The 20,061-nt window shown below is 42.2% G+C and overlaps 1 protein-coding gene across 7 annotated transcripts in view; it reads right to left on the bottom strand.

Moving 5' to 3' along the window:
• Nucleotides 1–20,061, bottom strand: part of ANKRD11 (ankyrin repeat domain containing 11) — a 159,731-nt gene that overhangs the window by 133,368 nt on the left and 6,302 nt on the right. The window contains exons 1-2 of one of the 7 annotated variants that reach the window (XM_080364844.1): nt 18,957–19,154; nt 18,749–18,851 (exon numbers count right to left, since the gene is read on the bottom strand). The exons of 5 other annotated variants lie outside the window; for them this stretch is intronic. The gene's annotated coding sequence lies outside the window, so the exon portion shown is untranslated. Of the gene's footprint in view, nt 1–18,748; nt 18,911–18,956; nt 19,155–20,061 lie in introns of those variants that run through there. One more of the 7 variants, XM_080364846.1, reaches the window with a different exon arrangement.

Below are 20,061 nucleotides of genomic sequence, written 5' to 3'. Positions count from 1 at the left end.
GTCTCAGGTGACTGTCACGTCAGCGCGTGCAGAAACCCAACTTGCCTGACAAGCATTGGGGCTGCAGCTAAACCCGGCCTCTCTTGTGAGTCACCCAGCTTCGCCTGCATGCCCGACAAGCACGTTTGCTCAGAAATAAATTTCTCTCCCAGCCAGAGCAAACTAGTCTGTTCCAGATGAGATCTCCACAGAAGTCAATATTGGTTTTCAGGTGCTCTGACCTGCTCCCCAGCTGCAGAGGGGACAAGTTTCAGACAGCACAGCTCAGTAGGAGCCCGTACAAGTTATATGAGCAAGGGCAAGCCCGAACTACAAATAAGCACTTTTGAGGGTTTGCAATGTGGAAGACCAGAAAGCGTGGGCAGAGCCACACGTAAAACATTGTCTTATCCCAGGATTTTTTTACATCCATGACAAACCAAAACGCTTCCTGATATCCACTGAGCGTTAGCGGGTTCTTACTTCTACCCATAAGGGACCTGTAAATACGGAAAGAGTCAATATGTGCTCCAAACAAAAAAGCAAAATTTCTTCAAAACATGCATTAGATATATAACAGCAATACCTGAGCTTCTGCTATGCTTCCACAGCAAAGCAGCTCAATAGCGGAACTTTGTAAAAAGAAATAAGCTGATGACGTACCGCAGACTACAACTGCTAAATCTCAGCTGTGCCAGGCAAGCAGCAGTAACCTGAAGCACAGGCACTGGGCTTTGCCCCATCCGACTGAAGTTATTCTGGTTCAGACAAACAGGTTAAAGGGTTAACTGCCAATGCCATAGTGCTCAATGCCAAATTCCCTTCTTCAAATCCCACGTCTCACCTGATCTCTAGACTCTGTAAACCACACTAAGGGACACAGTGACCAACCCCTGTTCCAGCTGACAATGGAAAATTTGGGTTTCTTCTGAAAGGAAAAGTTCTAAAAACCAATTTTATACTCAAAACCTTGCATATATAAAGTTACAAGTGGGGAACTACAAAGTACAAAACGTGCATTTCAGCAAAACTACCAACCACTTTTATTCACCTGCTCCACTTACAGCTGCGCCTTACAAAGTGCCGAAGCTCCCCAACTTGACCACCACCTTAACTCCTAGGACCTTCACATACTGGTCCCCCTCCTAACTACATTCCGCTTCTTGTGTTCTTTTTCTAAAACCTCTCACACACAGATGCCTTTACCATGGAGCTCCTTTGGGACAGCCAACCACTACTTTTAAAACCTTGTTTTAGTCTATTATTATCCTCCCGAATTCTGCCTCCACAACTTCCAAGGCCCAGCTCCCTCACACCACACTCCAGAGTGCAACGCTTCTTTAAACAGCAACAGATTTAGTTTCCTATGATGTTCTCACAACTTCGCAGTCCACAGGACTGGCCTATGTAGAGCTCATGACTTGCAGTTCAATTTTATACTTCACTGCTGCCCATCACCTTACAAAGCACTTCGCTGATGTAGCTGGATTTGGACACCTGCTTTCCAACAGGATGGTCTTTAAATAACCATCCAGGAGAGACTGCACGGCTGACCGGGATATAGAGCCGAGGGGACTGGGAGCCCTGGGAAAGCCTGGTTTGTTTTGAGAAACTTTCACTCCCTGATGAAAAGTCAAAGGGAAGATTTCCAGATGAGGAACACAGCTGCATCCAGCCCAGAGCTGCTACCAACTAAGCTGAGGAAAGCCTTAGGAACCACAGCTAAAAGGAGCAGGCCAAAGTAAAACCAGAAAATCCAAAGGAACATACAAAGGCGCACGGTCATGACTCAAAGAAAGTAAATCCTGCAGCAGGTGAACTTTTCCAAAGGAGCAAAAAAGGAAACAAATTAAAGTTCTGTGACACTTTTCTTTCAAAAAAGCAAAGGAGATAAAGACATACAGCTACCTCCTGTGTCTTCCCAAGGCAAGCGAGTCCTGGGGCACTGAAGGATCCCCTGATGGGGAACTGCAGTCCTATGGAGTGTGATGACAATATCCACACAGCATTTTTTCCAGCATGATTCCTCTGCTCCTGTTATACTCTTCTTCTCCATAACAGAAGTCACAACTCTAATAAGAGCTATCCACTTAAACAATAATAAAAGATAAACTGGGGCTGGGGGGAAGCTGAACTTCCAAATACATTAGCTCAAAATTCAGTAGTGCTACTTGCTGACAGCAGTGACTATGATCAATTGTGAGCAAAATTATCAAAAAGTCTACAGAAATCCTGTCCAGTGACGTACTGATACACAATTGTGAAGTTCTATTTACACCTGCTTCCTGGCCTATGTAGAGCAATTTTATTCATTACTTAATTCATATATAAAACATACATTAAGTGTTGTAACACTGAATTAGTGACCACATATGAGCCAAACAACTTTCATAAGGAATAGGGTACCATTATTTTCATTTTTTTTTACAAAATGGTTATGAAATTACTTCTGAAGTACAGCTAATACTTCAGTGGAAGATGCCCAACGCACAGATCATGGGCAATACCTGTCTGGCTATACGTATTTGGGTCCCTCACACAGCACTGCTGTTGTGCAGTATCCTATATGTCAACTTAAAACTAACTGCACTTCCAAAAGCCTAAACTAATAACGTTAGACACATTTATCCATTCAATTTTCTTAGCTTCTGACAAAAACATATCACTTCACAAACTAACATTACAATCCTTGTTTTCCCTTCTGTGAACTTAAAACGCTCACCACTGGACAACACTCTGGTGCATGCCGAGCTAACTGTAGTTACACAGAAATCATTTTGCAATGCAAAATGGCAGACATTCAGTCTTCCTTCACATTGAAATGGTAGTATAAATCCTGAATAATTAAAGTGTTCAAGGTGACCAGGTTCTGTTTTAAAAACAGGCTCAGTCTTTCAAGACCTGTGATGTTTTATTTTACATTAATGTGAAGTAATTTGGAAACTCTGGGTAAGCAGAGAGTTCCATTTAAAAAAAAAAGTTTCAGCCTCTAAATTCTCCCACCAACTCTTGTTCTGTAACACTGACCATGTAAGTCCTCAGCAGCTCCCCACAGATCACTTACTGATTCTTCTTGCTGCATGCCCACACCAATCAATAAGCTTCAGATCAAGAGTGCAGGGTACAGCTTTTGCTGGCTTTCACTGAAAAAATCCAGGAATTAAGTAATTCAAACTTCTTTAATAAAAGGGTATCTCGTAACTTCACAGCAATCAGTATTTGAAGGTGGAAAATGCTTTACAACCACAAGATGTGACCTGAAAAAACCCAAGTATACTTGCATTAAGATAACTATAGTCTACTTGCATCAAAGCTCAAAGCAGCTTGGCCAGGCAGTTGCAAACTGGCAGAGGACCACTAACTAGTTCCAGCAGCAAGGTGGAAGGTGGCTCAATACACTGATGTCAGCCATAAAAGAAAAAAAAAAACCAGACCAGTTCTGTACAGGCGCAGAGTCACTTAGAAGGGTCACTATTAAAAAATATGTTCAAGATTCAACAATTTTATGCATCTAGATATTTCTAAATTTGATCAACAGAATGCAGAAAGGGTTCTACTTAAATCTCCATGTTACAGGGAGTAAGAAAGAAGCCATCTGCCAAAGCCTCATTTCAAGCAACCAAGAGGCCAAACTCCCCACAAGCAACTACATTTTTTATTAGTGCTTCTTTGAAGCAAAAAGTTGTATTTTGATTTAAAGACAGGCTTGCATCAATTCAGATTTTATGGTGATGCAGAACTAAGAAGCATAACAGGATATCAGTGTGATATTTAGATTCTGGTTTAGACCAACTTGAGAATGGAAAAAAATCTCTAGGGAGTAGGACAGCCCTTTTCCACAGCGCTCATCTGCTTCCCTCAAAATAATTTCAGGGAGAGACAGAATTTCAATAAGGCATCTCTCTGAGGGCTTCAGTAAAAATATACACTGGGGAACACACAAGACACCAATGAGCTCACGCTTTCAGATATGCTCCATTACCTCAGATACAGAACTCAAGGAGGCACAGGCACAACAAACTGGGGGGGGTGGGGGGAGAAATGGTTTCCAACGCACCCCCATAGGCATGCTCAGAACAACTGTGAGAGACTGCCTGCACAGCACCCTGTATACAAAAACTGATCTTTCACCCTGCTGAAATGGTGAAGAACGCTTATTCTCAGAAACTGTAAAAAAAAAAAAAAAAACACAAATCACATTACAATTCAAGAATCTGAATGAAAATGGGGGGAATCCATAAGCAGACAGCACTGCCAACCCCCTGTACTTACTATCAACTACAGATCTTCTAGGAGTATTTGTAGGAACCTTCTGCAACAACAGGGATTCTATTCCTGCCTGGTTACAGCACCCATGTCGCTTAAGAATCCAGACAAGTGGCGAGTTCGAGGAAAAAAATAAAATGCCACATATACAAAAACAGTGTAGAAATTATTGCCTCCCCTTCATTCTGCAGGTTTTTCTCACACCACCTTGAAAGCCAAGAACAGTCCTGCCCACCGCAGCAGTGAGGGCTTTCCTCCAGCCCGCTGACAGACATACGGCTAATAAAGATCATCAGATTTGTGGCAATTTCACTCAAGAGCCTGGAAAAGCACACCCAGACCACTCTACACAGCTTGACGCTATTTAGAAAGAGGAAGGAAAAGGAGAGGTGTTGCACTGGAGATTGGGGGGGGGGGGGGGGGGGGGAGATTTCTTTCCAAGAACTAGGCAGAAATTAGAGATAAATAACATGCCTTTAACTGAAATGCCCTGCATCCTATCAGCAGCTTACAGACCAACCACCTCCAAACAAATGCATGCTGAGCAAACTGTTGTTCAGTAAGACCAGTCACACTTGCTCACGCATGCAGCTGTCCCTACATTTTAAGAAATTTCCGGTAGTGATATGAGCTACAAAAACTGCCACTCACTAGAATTTACAAAGAAGCAAATATTTCTGAAGCAATTTTAATAGCCAGCTATGCTCATACAGTACCAATTACACAAGTGCAGAGAACTCCACTAGTACTTAAAAGAAAAAAAAAGGAAAAAACCCACCTTTCAGTATGTTCGATCATGACAAAATTGTAACATCAAGTAAAATTTAATTTGATAGCTTTCAGAAACTAAGTAGGTAACATATTCTTGTTCTCAAAAGTTCCTTTATTTTGCCCTGCAGATAACATGTATGCTGAGATCTACATTTTTTAAAGCTCCTGTCATCTTTGCCACTTGATAAAATACAAAATAACCTGATACTGTCCTCAAAAATACAGATCAAGATAGTTCTGTGTGGGCTGAAGAGTCTGAGGCTCAATTCTTCCCACCGAAACAAGCACGATGGAAGGGAAAGATGCAATTCCTGTGGAACCAAATTGTCCTTTAAGTGTTTTAACTGGAAGTCTGACATGGACAACAGAGTCCACAGGAAACTGGAGGTTGACAGTAGTCTCAATCCAGGAACAACTAAGCTGTTAAGAGACCTCCAGTGAATGAACCCAGTGAAAAACCCAGAATCTGTGATGTCAAATAACTACTTTCAATGTGTTTCAGGTATTCCTCAAGATTTGTGCTTTTTTTCTATTCATTAAACGACACCAGCTGCAGCATTTATACACTGATACAACGATTGGACTCCACTTCCATCACCAATATTCTTGGCTGACCCCGAGGATCTGCACACCGTTGCTGTCTACTTCACAAATACTCTGAACATGGTGCTTGCAAGGAGAATGGGAAATGACACTTATGTACAGTAGGTTTCTGTCCCATTACAGAAATGAGACTTGAGAAGTTCAAATAAAAATTCTGTAGTTCATTTCAGTAGGTCAAAAGAAGTAGTTATACACTTTTATGCTATCTGTGTTTGAATTGTATTAAACAAAAAAACCAATTAGCAGCAGAAGCCTAACATTTCACTGAGTTTGACCCTTACAAACACACAACATGTAGCTGAGCAATAAACTCTGAAATTACTAGACACACCAACTTTACTACTGGCTATCTGGTTTCTTCACATCAGACTTTAAATTCCCCTGCCCTCAAGAGTATCTCAAATTGCTAACCTCTAAAATTACCGATCATTTCTCCTAGAATGATCTGTGAAAGCAGCCTTAAAGGTACTTGGTAGGGTAAAAAACTGGGGCTGTCAGAAGTGTCCCAGCTCCCAGCATAACCTGAAAGCTTAAATCATTGAAGTAACTCGTTTTTCCTTGGTGTGATGTGGCAGAAGAGCAAAGCAAGCCTGAACAGTTTCCACTGAACCAGATTTTTCTATTCTGTGCACGAAGTTAAGAGTTCTGGAAATATACAAGCATGTTCCCTCATCTCTCCTCCTTCACCCTTACCACCCTCTTCTGTGGCTTCTCTGATGAGTGGAAAGTATTAAGTCAAAATACAGCTTCTGTGATTTCTTTAACCAACCTTGGACTGAAGCTCAAGGCTACAGCTTGCCCTTCTGTACTAGCAAGCAGAGACAAGGCTTGGTCTGCCAGTGTAAAGGACATGCTGTTTTCCATGCTACAATTTAGTCTGCATAAATTAATAAAGAAAACTCTCCTACTTCTAAAAAAAAATGTTAAATACTTTAAAGATTACACACTTTTATCACCGAACAGATAAAGATGTCTTAACTATACTAGCAATGCTTGCCCTATACCAGCATTAATGTACATCAAATGGCCATCTCTATCATGGATGGAAATAAGAAAATGGTTAGGCACCCAAAAATGGTTATCCAGTGTCACTTCAGCCACCCAGGGAGCTATAGGCATCCTTGTTTGTCAGCCCCAATGCCTCCAAATAATCCCCCAGACCTTATCATTTGTCTTTTTTAGAGCTCCAATATGAAATGTAATTACCTAAGACTGCTGGGTCTTTCCAGCCTGGCTGAATCTCTTCCAAAAAGATGCATCATCAGGCTCATTTCTTTATTAAATTATCTGCACGTGCAAAGCAAAAACCCACTGTCTTGCTTTGGAAGAACACACTGTTATTACTGGTACACAGCAAAAATGAATATACACATTAAGACCACGAGAATGCGTTTCCGAGAAAATCAGCACAGAACAGCAGCATCATATCTACTTTCAAATAACCTGAACTGGTGAGCTATCCAGCCATAAAATTCAGCAACAAGATGTACAGAACCCTCAAGCTGTTTATTTCAGTGTGTAGTAAGCTGTTAATTCTTAAGCCATTTGGAAGAGACCCAGGACAGACAATAGTGTGGATATTCAAAGCAAAACTGTTCCATGATTATTTTTAGTTCACATGATAATGAGCAGAAATTGCAACCTCTGTATCCTAAACATTTGCTGAGCCCCATCTGAGAAGTAGCAAATTTCCAATCCAGTTATTCTGTAGCCTGACAATACAAAGCCAGTATGAATAGCACTGTTTTTAAAGCTTAAGTACAGCAACATACATGTAGGCATGTAAAATGAAAGGCATAACATAACTGAAAATCAAACATTTCAGAATGTGTGTATCCAGAAGAAGAATTTCAGGTCAACACAAAACCAAACCTCAGTAAGTTCACGTAAAAGGCAGGAGGCAAAGAGAACAAATGCTCTTCTTAGGCATACAAACAAGTAGAAATAAAGGAAAACTAGCACTACCAGAGTCAACCACATGAGCAGTAATATTCCCAGGTGTTGACAATTTGGAAGGTTTATGGGAAAACTAAAAGAAATTAAGCAATTACTAGAAAACTTACCATATATTAAAAACCTACAGAATTTAAGTTTTTAACAAAAAACAGCCAGATTTATAGATACCTGTGGACAGGAATTGGGTAAAGAATTGCAACAGATTCATCTGGCAAACAAATTGAGCTGCCAGTTTCCTAGCTTACATTCATCACAGCCATCCTGCCTGCACTTAAAAACAAAAATAACCCCAGTGGCCTAGGGGAATTTCTACCATTTGAGAGCTAAAAGACACATGATAAAAACACACTGAAACACCATCAAAAGAGAACTCAAAGGTGAATTCTGAAGACAGGCAAAAGCACTGCCCATCTTAGAGCTCAAAAAAACCCACCATGCCAAACAGAACGAGACCAAGCTAAGAAAATCTTGAAGCTTCAACCTGTCCTAATTAAGCTTCAAGATGCTCGCATTAAACAACCCAGTGAAAGCAAGAAGTATGTTCTCTGGATTTAAACCAGTAATTTAAAGTTAGATCACAGCTGCTGTCAAATTTCAGGTACCTTCTCCTTGTCATTCCTCCTAAATACAAATCTGAAGCAGGTCTAAGACATACTTCCTGCCATCAGACTTAATACCTTCCCTGTAACTTTTACAAAGAGCCCCTTACTACTCAAATCCACTCAAATTCCCTTTGTAAGTTCTTCTCAGGGAAGGAAGGAGGGTTAATGATGCTGCTAGGCTAGGAAGAGCACCACTGTATTTAAAAAGATGAGTCTGCAATTTCTCACTCTGTGCTCAATTTTAACACATTGAGAAAACAGAGACCATTCTTCGGAAGGAAAGAAAAAAAAAAGAAGAAAAAAAAGACTGACAAGACACATTTGTTACCTTTAGAGTCTCAAACATTTGCAACCATGCAACTCAGTGGCAAACTGGATACAGATTACTATTAATAACAGAACTATTTCCTTTCCTTTCTGAAAGCTGATTTGTGAAAAGGATGCAAGTATCCCATTTTAAAACATACTAATTAGCCGAGGAGGAGTCAAGGAAGTCACTGCTCAGTCTTTAAAAATGTACACATAGTATCTATCAAAGAAGAGAAAAACAGAGGAAATTTACCCAAGGAGTGCACAATCACCCACTCCAAGCAGCATTATACAACCTCCTCAGCCAAGAAAATTCGGTGTAGTGTTATGAATATTACAACCACACACTTCACTAACTCAGATACAGGTTTCTTTTCTTAAGAATATGCAGGTCTCACTCAAAGGCTCACAACCAGATACATACAGTCATTATAAGGATTAGACGACACCGTTACCAGCCGCAGCAGCAGACCTGGCTTGATGACCCAGGAGGTTCCCCAGAAAACCACGTGAAAAACACAATTGTTAAAATGCACTCAGCTCTTCAGTTTCCAGAGTTATGACAAGCACCTTACAATCGCCTCAAATTACACAGCAAGGGGAAACGGTAGGGGAAGTGCCTCCTTGATTTACACACAACTTCTCTCCCCTATTGTCTAGGTCCTGGCGAATTAAGGTCAGAATAAAAAGATTCTTCAAAATACCACATAAATTGAAAGCACCTACCTTCCACTGATTTCCCCCCACACCCCTTCTATTATAAGCCCTGAACAAGTTTAAGTAGCAGTTGCCATCATTAAAGAAGTTGCTCCCCTCCCGTTTTCCTTTCTCCTGAAAAATGAACACCCTGGCAGCACCAGGTAACAGTGATGAAGCAGCAGGCTGCTGCAGTCCTACCCAGCTACAGAAAGCAGGACTGGAAAACAGCAAGAGGAGGACACAGGCCACCTCAGCAAGAGACTCACCAGAGAGCATTACTGAATAATAGAACAAGGAAGTCAAATGTCTGTCTGCGTACGTCAGTGGTACCCCAGCTCCTCAGGAGGGGCTCAAGGGCTGTGGGCGAAGTTACTGGTTACAGCTGAGCCAAGCTGAGCAGGGACATCTCTGCCCCTGCTCAGCTGCTGGATCCCTCGGGATACTTCCGAAGTTCGTCCATAACCTGGCTTATCCCGCCAGCCCAGCAGAAAGCCTACTCGCCTCCCTCTGCCCACTGGTCTCCCACTTGCTCCTCCAAGGGGCTGAGCTGGCCGGGGCACCCCAGGAAGCGGCAGCACTCGCAGGGGAGGGTGGGTGAGCCTCGCCCCCTGCCACAGCAGCAGTGAACCCCCTCCAGCCCTGCCACAAAACCACACCCCGAGAAAATCAACAAACACCTAGGGAAAGGGCATATCCCTTCCTTCAAACACACTGCCGTCCAAACAAACAGCACAGAGGGTGGCAAGGAAAACGCTCAGAGGACAAAAGGACAGAGTTAGGATTAAACCCAGTCCCTTGATCCCTGGCCAAATGGCCTACCCATAAGCCCACACAACTTCCAGAGCCAATTTAAAATCCTGAGTGTGCTATACTTCAGGTTATAAAATCATATTTAGACACACATTTGAAGCGTTCTTTGCTCTGCTGGTGGCTAAAAACAATTCCTTTGTCATCAAATCTTGCTTCAGCAAGCTGACGTGACGTTTTTAACTCAGGAAATAAGATAATTATGGTTCAAGGTAAACAACTACAACTGTGCATTATAAACAGTTTCTAATTTTAAGACCAAGTCCCTCTAATGCCATCCATATTTCAAAGAAAGTTTCCTTACAAATGGTTTAGGTTGTCTACGTAGCCTGCGACTGAGCCCTATTGCTGATCAGCATCAACAGCAGATCTTGGGGAAAACACAGGCAGGTGTAGCAGATAAAAGTCTAGCAGATGTAGCAGGTGAGCTCCTGGATCAAAATGAGTCAAGGTAAGCCAAACATGAAAGGAGGAAAATATACCCTGAATCTTAAATAGCTTTTGAGAGGTAGAAACAGCCTCTCTCATAGGAACACACAGAAAATGGCAAGTGCCAAGACCAAAGCTACACCTACTTATGCAATATTTGCTGCAAGTCATTTTTTATCCCAGACCTCGAAACGCCCCACTGCAGCTTCCCCAGCAGCACAAACAGCAAGAATTCAAGTTAAAACTTGCTGCAAAAAGATCAGCTACCAAGTCCTTCCACACAAGGCAGTTAAACTCACCTACAGCTATCCGCACTGTCTAAACTAGCCCTTGTGCTACTGCTACCATAAAATACTCTCCAAAGTTACCTAGAAACACAGCCTTATAATAAACAGAAGCATCACCACTGAGACTTCGCAAGCCAAATGCTGAAGCACAACATCTGAATTTGTCTGGAACTACAGTGAGGGACTGAGGGCAGCAAGCTGTCTGCCTCCAAGATAAATCACACACAGAGGTAAAAGTAACGTGAAAAACACCTGCTTATAGGTGTTAGCCTGGTAGGCTTTCATTCTTCCTCATCCGAAGAGAAGCAAGTGCTAAATTACAACCAAACGAACACAGCTGAACGAGAGAATGTAGTAGAGCAAATGAGATCCAATACAGACAAAGCATTCTTAAACAGAATGCTTCTGAGACAGAAGTGGTCAAAACCATTCAACCAGCCAGTTGTGAGAACACAGACGTTTCTGCAGAAGACTAAACAGTAAGAAGGAATCACGCGGCGAAGCCTTGCACAGCTTGGCAGAGTTTGCTCCTCTAAAACTTTTCACCATTAAACATTTTCAAACAACCCCACCCCATTTCTGCTATTGTTGTCAGAGAGGGAATTCCAACCAGAACATTGTTCCGTTGGAAGAACAAAATGGTAATTTTGCATAGCAAATATACGATTTACACAGTAGTTCATCCAGCAACACAAGCTGCCTCCTTTAAGAAATAATACTAACATGCCTCAAGTCCATTGCACAGCAGCACAAGTGTATTTTTAGACACAAACATTTGAAGACAGCGATACGGTGGAAGTCTCTCAGGTTGAAGTTAGCCATGGGAGGTTAATCTCCCTACACCCTGGAGAGGGCAGTTCATTAAGAGGCTGTTCAGAGCAGAAGGAAGCAATACACCCACTCCCTGAAGAAATCCCTCTTCCCATGACTGCACACAAGGCAGCTCCTCTGAACTCTACACTGCCCCCCGTCCCAAGCAAATCTGCTCCGTTTTTTGGTAACAGCACCATGTCCAGGCTGTGTTAGAAAGCACTCTTCCCATCCAGATCTCTAGCACAATTAAAGCTAAATTCAACGCTTTCTTCAAGGCATGACATGGGGTGCAAGTAGCTCAAAGTCAACCAAAGTGTCCACAAAAAGGAGGGAGCAGAACGACAGTCTGGCTTTATAATGTTTTATCTGCGATTAACACTTCTTCATGACTTCTGATAAGGTAACGTATTAGCTGTCAGACCAAACCCAAGAGCAAATAAGTGAACCTTAAAATATCCTCAAAGTGAAGCTTCAGAAAGTCAAATACTCTCTCTGCCACCAAAGCCACTCTGCCCTTCTCTCCCTAAGCAATAAATGTTTAACCCAATAATCAGGTAGTCTATTCAATGAGTCCACAAAAGGTAACTTAGTCACCACATGCATTTGTTTATACCTACAACTGTGCTCCGTTGCAATTCACCAAGCAGCCCTTCAGGACCACACCTGTGGAAAAAAAATACCTCAAAAGTTTGCCGAGATAGCTGCCTCAGACCTGGGAAGAAGTCAAAAAACATAAGCTGTCTCCAAATTAGCCATCGTACACACCCATCTATCTACAGTTTATGGGTCATGTGGGTATTTTGGTTGGTTGGTTGTTTTAAACAAGTTAAGCAGAATGCCCAGCTATGCTCTAGCAATGTAACACCATCCCCTTGACTTGAACCACGGGCTAAACATACATCCTACACCTTTACCTTTACTCCCATATGAGGCTGTTCCTATGATACTGGAAATATCAGCTCAACATCAGCATGAAAAATTGCTTTGTAATACTTTCTTGCACAACTACGTATTTTCATACTTAACTCTCAAACAAAATAATTCCAAATTATAAAGCATTTAGTGTGGATCACTTGATTTTCAAGCAGCTTAAGTTATAACAAAAACGCAATAAATTAAGATAAACCTACAAATTACCTAGCACAAGTGTTAATTATTTCATAAATTGCCAGCAAGTCTGACTGCCCCATCTGATAGCTTAGAGATGCTGGCATTGTCATAATGCATTACCTACGTCCTTTAAAGAGGTAAATCTGAGTATCCCGAATAAACATGTCACTGAAGAACACAAACTATTGGTCAATTCTGTCATTTATGTGACAACAGGTAGAAAAAAAAAAGGGGGGGGGAGGGGGGGACGACAGTGTACACAAAATCCAGAAGTCCTGACTACAGACAAGCCATTTTTCAGACTTTTATTAAAATTAGATTGGCCTTTGACTATGAATCACATCCGCCTCTTGTAAACAGCAAAGGAGCACCAACATGATAGAGTGAAAGACACGGGAATACGCAAGGAGAACAGAGGTGAGTAACATCTATTAAAATGGCTGCTCCCTACCCACAGCACACACGCTGCACTGTGCTTATACACCTCAAAAAAACATAGTTCATTTGTAATACCTCACAGCTTTCATGGAAGGCAAGCAAAGCTGCACTAAAATATGGTGGGTAGGTATAAGAAAAATAAACCTTGATTCAGCCCTGCCTTCCCTCCTTAGCCCTACCTCCTCCAAATAGGATGTTACCACTACTTGTTTATACACCATTACAGAAAAAAATGCTTGGTTTCTTAATACTGCATTACAGAACAAAATGTTGCCCAATTCTTTCTGTAAAGTACCAAGAAATAACTGTGAGACCATATGTATCTGAAAGCATCCACGTCCTGGAGTAATCCGGACTTAGGTAACCAACAATTGGAGTCTAACCACGAAGAGCAGGAAAGAAAGGGCTAACATACAAATTTTCTTTAAGACCTAAAACTGAACCAGAAATTCATTTTGAGAAGTCTGATTCAGAAGGCAAGTGAAATTTGCTTCTCCAGTTACAATTTAAGGTTACTGCCACGAAAGCACACAGACAAAAGAGAATCCCATGTGGTTGATTTTCTCTCCTTTAGCTCATCCCTAAGCAAAAATGAATCATTCCCTAATCGACGAGTTCAGTTTGAACCAATGCCACCATGATTCTTATCTCGGTAGCTGGAAGGCAAGTCCTCCCAAGGATTCAACAAGTCATGGACAAAGGCAGAGATCAGCATCATTCTGTTTTCTCAGCCTGTCCAAAATCATCACGCACCTGAGCACAAATACTCCTGGAGATCGTGTTGTACTTTACCCGTGAAGTCACAGTAAAGACAAGAAAGCACACACTTCTACGTGCTTACGGGACCCCTTACAGCCCCCAGCCCCTTCAGACGAGGGTAAAGCCCACCACGACACTACAGCTTGTATGCAGGGGTAGCATCTAAAGCCTTAAATCACCTCTGCCTTGGGATGGCCCCACCATCTTCAGCTGTAAAATCAGCTTCCCACTGCCAGCTGCAGTCGACATATATAATGCTCACATCTGCATTTTCTGAGCCTGGGGGGTTCATGAGTGGAAGTAAATCAAAAGGAAACGTGGGCACAGTACAGAAGAAGAGCAGCCATGGTGTGAGGTAGACATGGACAAGGCAGCCAGAAATGAGAGGTGCAAAACAGACCCAAAATCCACAGACAGGCAACAAATGACTAAAATCCATCTTCACCCTCTTTCTACCTGCTCTTAGCCAAAAGGAAACTTTTTTTTTCCCTTATAAGCATGACTAAGTGCTTTGGTATCACTCTGTTAGACAAAGCTCACTGTTGTTAGAAGCCAGGCTTGGGGTGGAAGAGAAGGCGTTTGCCTGGCTGCAACCACCACCGTAAAGACACAGACACATTATTATGAAAAGCAAGTCAACTTTTTATGCACAGATAAGGATAACAAATGTTTCACTGCTGTATTTCAAACATTTAAGATCCTACACTGAACATAGGAAAGTGTGTTACTAGTTAGGCTATTACAGCAAATGAAACTAAAATTGAAAATGAAGTCTAACTGACATTAAATTTAAGTAAATATGTATCAATTCCACAATCATCATAATACATGATAGTTATGACAAAACTTCTGCAGAACAGAAAAGCAGCCTTGATAACTCTGAATATTAAGCCAAGGTACCACAGGCATCTTACAGTTTATATAAATAAAGTGCCTCCTGCAAATATCATGGTTCCTTCAGTGAAAACTGCAGCATGATTAACAGAGGTCCATTATAAAGGCAATACATAACCTAGCTCCTGTGAGTAGTCACTGGCACATCGGACTGCGTTTCTATGGCAACCAGGGAGGAAAATATAAAGCAAATTACAGTTAAATGAAAATTATTCTCCATGACAATATATGTTAATGCAAGAACATTTGCAAGGCCATTCTGGATAAAATGTTTACATTCACATATGTTTACAAAAAAATAAATAAAAGGCAATCTATAACAGCTAATGGATCATCCAAAGATAAAGATCATAGTTCCCCCACCCCACCCCCCAAGTTTTAATGTATTCAGAATAAAATTCTTCAAGCTAACAGAATGGAAAACAAACCACCTTAACAAAGGTATCTGCACATTTAGATATGGTCTACATTCTTTAAGAAACAATTTTTCCAAAGATCTAACATGTACAGCTTTGAATGTTGTGATCCTTTAATTTTCCTGGCTGCAAACAAAGAGCACATTTATACCTCCCCATCCCAGTAGAAAATGTTTTAAATGAGAGGTTAAGTCACTTGGAATATTTATAGAGATCTGACTGAAACTGGAATAGTGCCTTATTTTAATCAGCTATAACTTACTTACTGAAAGCTGAAAAGTGTTTTATACCTCAGAATTTGCAGCACTGACTCCACAGCTAGGAGAGCCTTATACCTCACCGCAGTTTAAAAGCGGCACAGGTCAATCAGAACCCCTTGTCAGATACTTTTAGAAAAGCCCACAATTAAGGCTTTAAAAGGTTACCCTACTCTCCCACCGTGATCACTTAGCCTACAGTCCTTTTCTTTTTTTTCTTGACAGAATATATCTCAGTTTTAAAATATCTTTTGAATCATGAGTGAAGTTAATTGGAATGAAGCTCATTCAAGAGGCAGCCACTTATTTATTTCTTTAACTCACTTGGCTTGTACCCCAAAGAAAAGCCCAAAGAAAGTAGGTTATAAACTGACTTACAGTCTCCTTTCCACTCTGAAGCGCCACGTTTTAAGAACGGTTTAAAATACTGCATTGGAAAAAAGCACCCTTCTCAGCCGCGTTTCACGGTTCCCCCTGCCAAGTTCCTTTCCCATAGAAATGGCCTGCCTGTTCCGCAAGTAACACAGGTGCAGGTTTCTTAGGAAGACCCAGAAAGAGCACAAGGCACTTTTTGAACCCGTTTCAGCAAGCCGGGAACACAGAGGACTGCATTCACTCCACTGACACATCTGAACTTACTCTGTACACGCTCCCGCTGACCTCTGCATCTGTCTCTCTCCTCCACCTACAGAACAATACTTGAATCATGAGGATCATAACTTTTTATGACAGTGGGAAAACTGCAATATTCTCCACAAGTTCACTCCACCCTGCACATAAAACTGCTCATAGGTTCAACCATAAAGCAAACTACCTTCTTTGAAGTTTGACTTAAAGCCCTGTGCACGCTATAAAGCTGATCTGAAAAAACACTGCATATTAACATTTTATATAACCACACTCACGGAGAGCATCATTTGTTAATCATTTGGTGCGAATGTTGACAAAAGCAAGTTAGGTCAGAAAGTATCTTGGTAACAAAACTCTTTACAGGTGAGCTCAGGTTACTCTCAAACACCAAATCCACATACCACCAAATATATTCCAGTCATGCTCCACTTTCCCTGAGGATCATTTGCTGCAGAGCCCACAGCAGCATTACCATTATCATTTCAACTGATTTAGTCACTGATCCACGACTCCCTCATCCTTTCTCTCTATAGCAATATGCAGACTATCTCCATACAATGCAACAGCTGCAAACCTGAAGACTGAAAAAAAAAAATCAAATAAAAATCTGCAAATCAAACTACAGTAGCAGTTGCTAGGTTCCTTTTAAAACCTTCACTAATTGCTAGAACCGGTTTTCTACTGAAGCTTTTTGCTGCAGTGGTGGAGAGGTTGAACGTTGTTTTCACAAAAGAACTTCTAAAACCACAGGCTGCATGTCTGCAACAGCAAGTATTTATATTCCGTGCACAAATCAGATTATGCGTACATACACCACCCTCACTGGTCTTCCAGCAGATGAATCCCACCAGGCCAAGCCACCTTCTGGATGCCACAGCTATCAGGTTGGGCACCCTGCTTTCTGCTGATGCACACTGCACCCTTTTGCGGAGAACTGGCTCACTGGGTCAAAACGCATATGCATTAGAAAAGTCATTTTTCTCTGTAAATGTAAGCAAATGCATGCTAACGCAAAGTAAAATTCTAGAGAAAACCATGCAGCTTTGCAGCTTTCATGCCCTAGCAAACGGCAGGAGGTTCAGAGGAAAGCCAGGCTGCTAGGCAATACTATTCATGCAACGCTGCCAGCAGACCTCCCATGCACCCTTCTCTATTGCAAGCTGCATCAAGTGAATTAGCACCAGATGGACAAGATAACAGCTCCGGAGAGACTATCAGAAGGATTCCTGCGGATTTCAATTACCTGCACTGCTCCATATGAGTAAATTCTGCCTACAACTATTACCGGTAATGTCGTGGAAAAGAGCCCCATCGTTCAAATACAGGATGAATCCATAAAACAGAAAGATTCAGACAGCTGACCTAACCAGAGACAACAGGTGGTAGAAGGAGGTAACGAGCCATTAGTGGTACGCACAATAAGCACACAACAGCAGACCCAGTGCTGCCAGCACCCCAAACTCTCAACCCCTGGTAGAAGTCTCCACGCCCTCTGATCCTTCACCTCTCAATGCTACTGCAGCTTTGCTCCCGTTTTGAAGTACTTTCCTCCCACCATGCAAAAAACAAGGCCCAGATCTCCAGAGGGAGATGAAGACGCAGGATGATCTCAGAGAAAAGGAGAAAGGCAGGAACAGACGGGAAGGAACATCAAAAGGCAGACAGGCTAAAATTAGAAACAAGAATCCTGGATGAGGAGGACCAAAGCAAGAGCAGAGAGGCAAGCAGAACCTCCATTAGATGAGGCTCCTGGGAAGGAAGAGGCACAGACAGAAGGGAGAAGGAATATTATGGTGGGTGAGGTAGGAGAAGCTAGCAGACAGAACAGACTGCAGAAGTAAATTCAGCATTTTAAGACTACAACCTGTAGCTTTCTATCTAAGGAGCACTACTCAGCACACCAGGAAAAAGCCACAAAGTTGTATTCTTGTCTGATCTCTTCTGCTCTGGATGAGGGCTAACTCAAAGGCTGAATTAGCTCTCACCACAGAACAAGTTTAACACCCCAGTACAAGTGCTGATCACAGGGGAAGGCAATTTTGATTTGCCACCATCACCCACAACAGAGAGTAGCTCTGAGTAATGCAGGGCACCTCAGATCCCAGTCAGAAGCCTTCTGGGCAGGTGGCAAAACAGAGAGCGTCAAACAGATCAGAGACTAGGACAGTGAGCACGCAGCACCCCAACATGTGCGGAGAGACAGGCTATGGCAAGGAAGGAAACTAGAAAAAATAGAGATGCTATCCTCATTTTCAAAACTAGCATAGTCTCACATGTCCCTTTCGAGTTGGTAGGACAAGAAACCACGCGAGTTGGAACAAAAAGGTCAACGTCCAAGGAGAACAGGTTTTCATCTTCAAGCCTGGTTAGCGCATTCAACTCTTGGACTGCTCAGAAAGACAAGAGTTTTACACACAAAAATACCCAGGCTTGCTCATATAGACCCACAATCTAGTTCAGTTAAATGTATCTGCCTGTGCCTAGCTGCAAGATGAAACCAAGGAGACAGCTAGCTATGGGAAGCAGCCAAACGCCGTAACTAGAGCACCAGCTCACTCAGTGGTATTTAAACAGCCATAGCACAGCCACGAGCAGGATGTTTGTTTCCACACACACACACCCAGTCCCCTCATCTACCTAGATCTATTCCCAGCATTAGCATGGCTAATCTCATCCATCCATCTAAAGCTGTAACTATAGCAGTACTTTATAAATAGGCTTACATCTTCAGTCCATCCAAGACCTGACGCAACGGCAGTCAGTGCAGCAAGCGGTGTGTGTTGTTACGACAACACTGACATTTCACAATCTGCAACAGCCATCATCCTGCAGAACATGGAAAACACCAGACCGAAAGTGTAAAGTCTACCCAAAAGATTACTGCTTTTCTTAGGATATGGTCACTGCCACAGCCAGCAGCGTATCAGTTACCTCCTCCCTGTAGAAGGCAGCTATCAGGAGGCCATTCCCAACGGCGAACTTCTTGGAACTTTATCTGGGCTCCTCCTGGACCTAACCAGCCTGCAGAAAACCCAGCTACTTGCTAGTAATTTGGAGCTCCTGGTACAACTTGTTTACACAGAGCAGGTCATAGGATAGGCTGGAAGGTGTAAGCAGGATATAGTTTTTATGGCTCTGAACTCCTGCCCAGATAAGCTGATAACACTCTGCTCAGGGCGGAGGGGCGGGGGGGGCACTTTCATGCATGCTTTATTTAAAATGAAGATGCACCATGAACTGTTGTTAAGCATTTTATACTTAATGATGAAGTTTCCATTCACCTTCTTTTCCTTTAAAGCTATTTAATGGTTTTGTTGGTTTGGGTTTTTTAGGAGTTCCTAATTACACATACTTTCATTTCATATCAAGACATTCAGAGCAATACAGTATTTTCAAAACCAAGCTCCTCAGCCTTTTGCCGCACAGGCTGTCAAGCCTTCAGGGACAGGCTGCCCCTGGATTGTGGCGAATATTTTAGAGAGTAACATCTCCCTCCTTCACCATGCCTGCGACACAATTTTAGCAGCTTTATGCTGCTCTGAAGGTAAATTATTTTTCAACCTTTTCTATGCTGCAAAGCCATCAGTCTCTTAAAAAAAATTAGAGCCAGGTTCCTTCAGCTTTTGCTCCCCTTCCCTCCCTCCCCTGATTACCCACAGCTATTTAACTGCCCCACCATGACACCCTGCAGACCCTGATGTCCTCAGCTGAGGACCTGAAGCCTACAGCTCAAACAAGGACCCCCCTAACATTTTTCTCAGAGCAAATCCAACACAACGCAAGAGGAAAGGAGGTGCTGTCTCGCTGTCCATATGTGGGAAAAACATCAGTTCCCTCAGCACAGAGCTGAGACAAGGCTTCTTTTACACATACTAAAAAGTTTTCTACCCTTTCCATTTTCAAAGTCTGTAAAATTTTGTTGCTGAAGAAGAAACAGGCATGCATTTTAGTCACCTCTGACTGAACCCAGCACCAGCATGAACACTCTTGCACCTAGCAGCAGAATTAATAGCTCAATGTTTCCACAAAATGCCAG

This window comes from Falco punctatus (genome assembly GCF_963210335.1).
Source record: "Falco punctatus genome assembly, chromosome: 14".
Taxonomy (NCBI): Eukaryota; Metazoa; Chordata; class Aves; order Falconiformes; family Falconidae; genus Falco; species Falco punctatus.
Note: the sequence above shows the minus strand (reverse complement) of the source record. Positions and strands in the feature narration are given on the sequence as shown.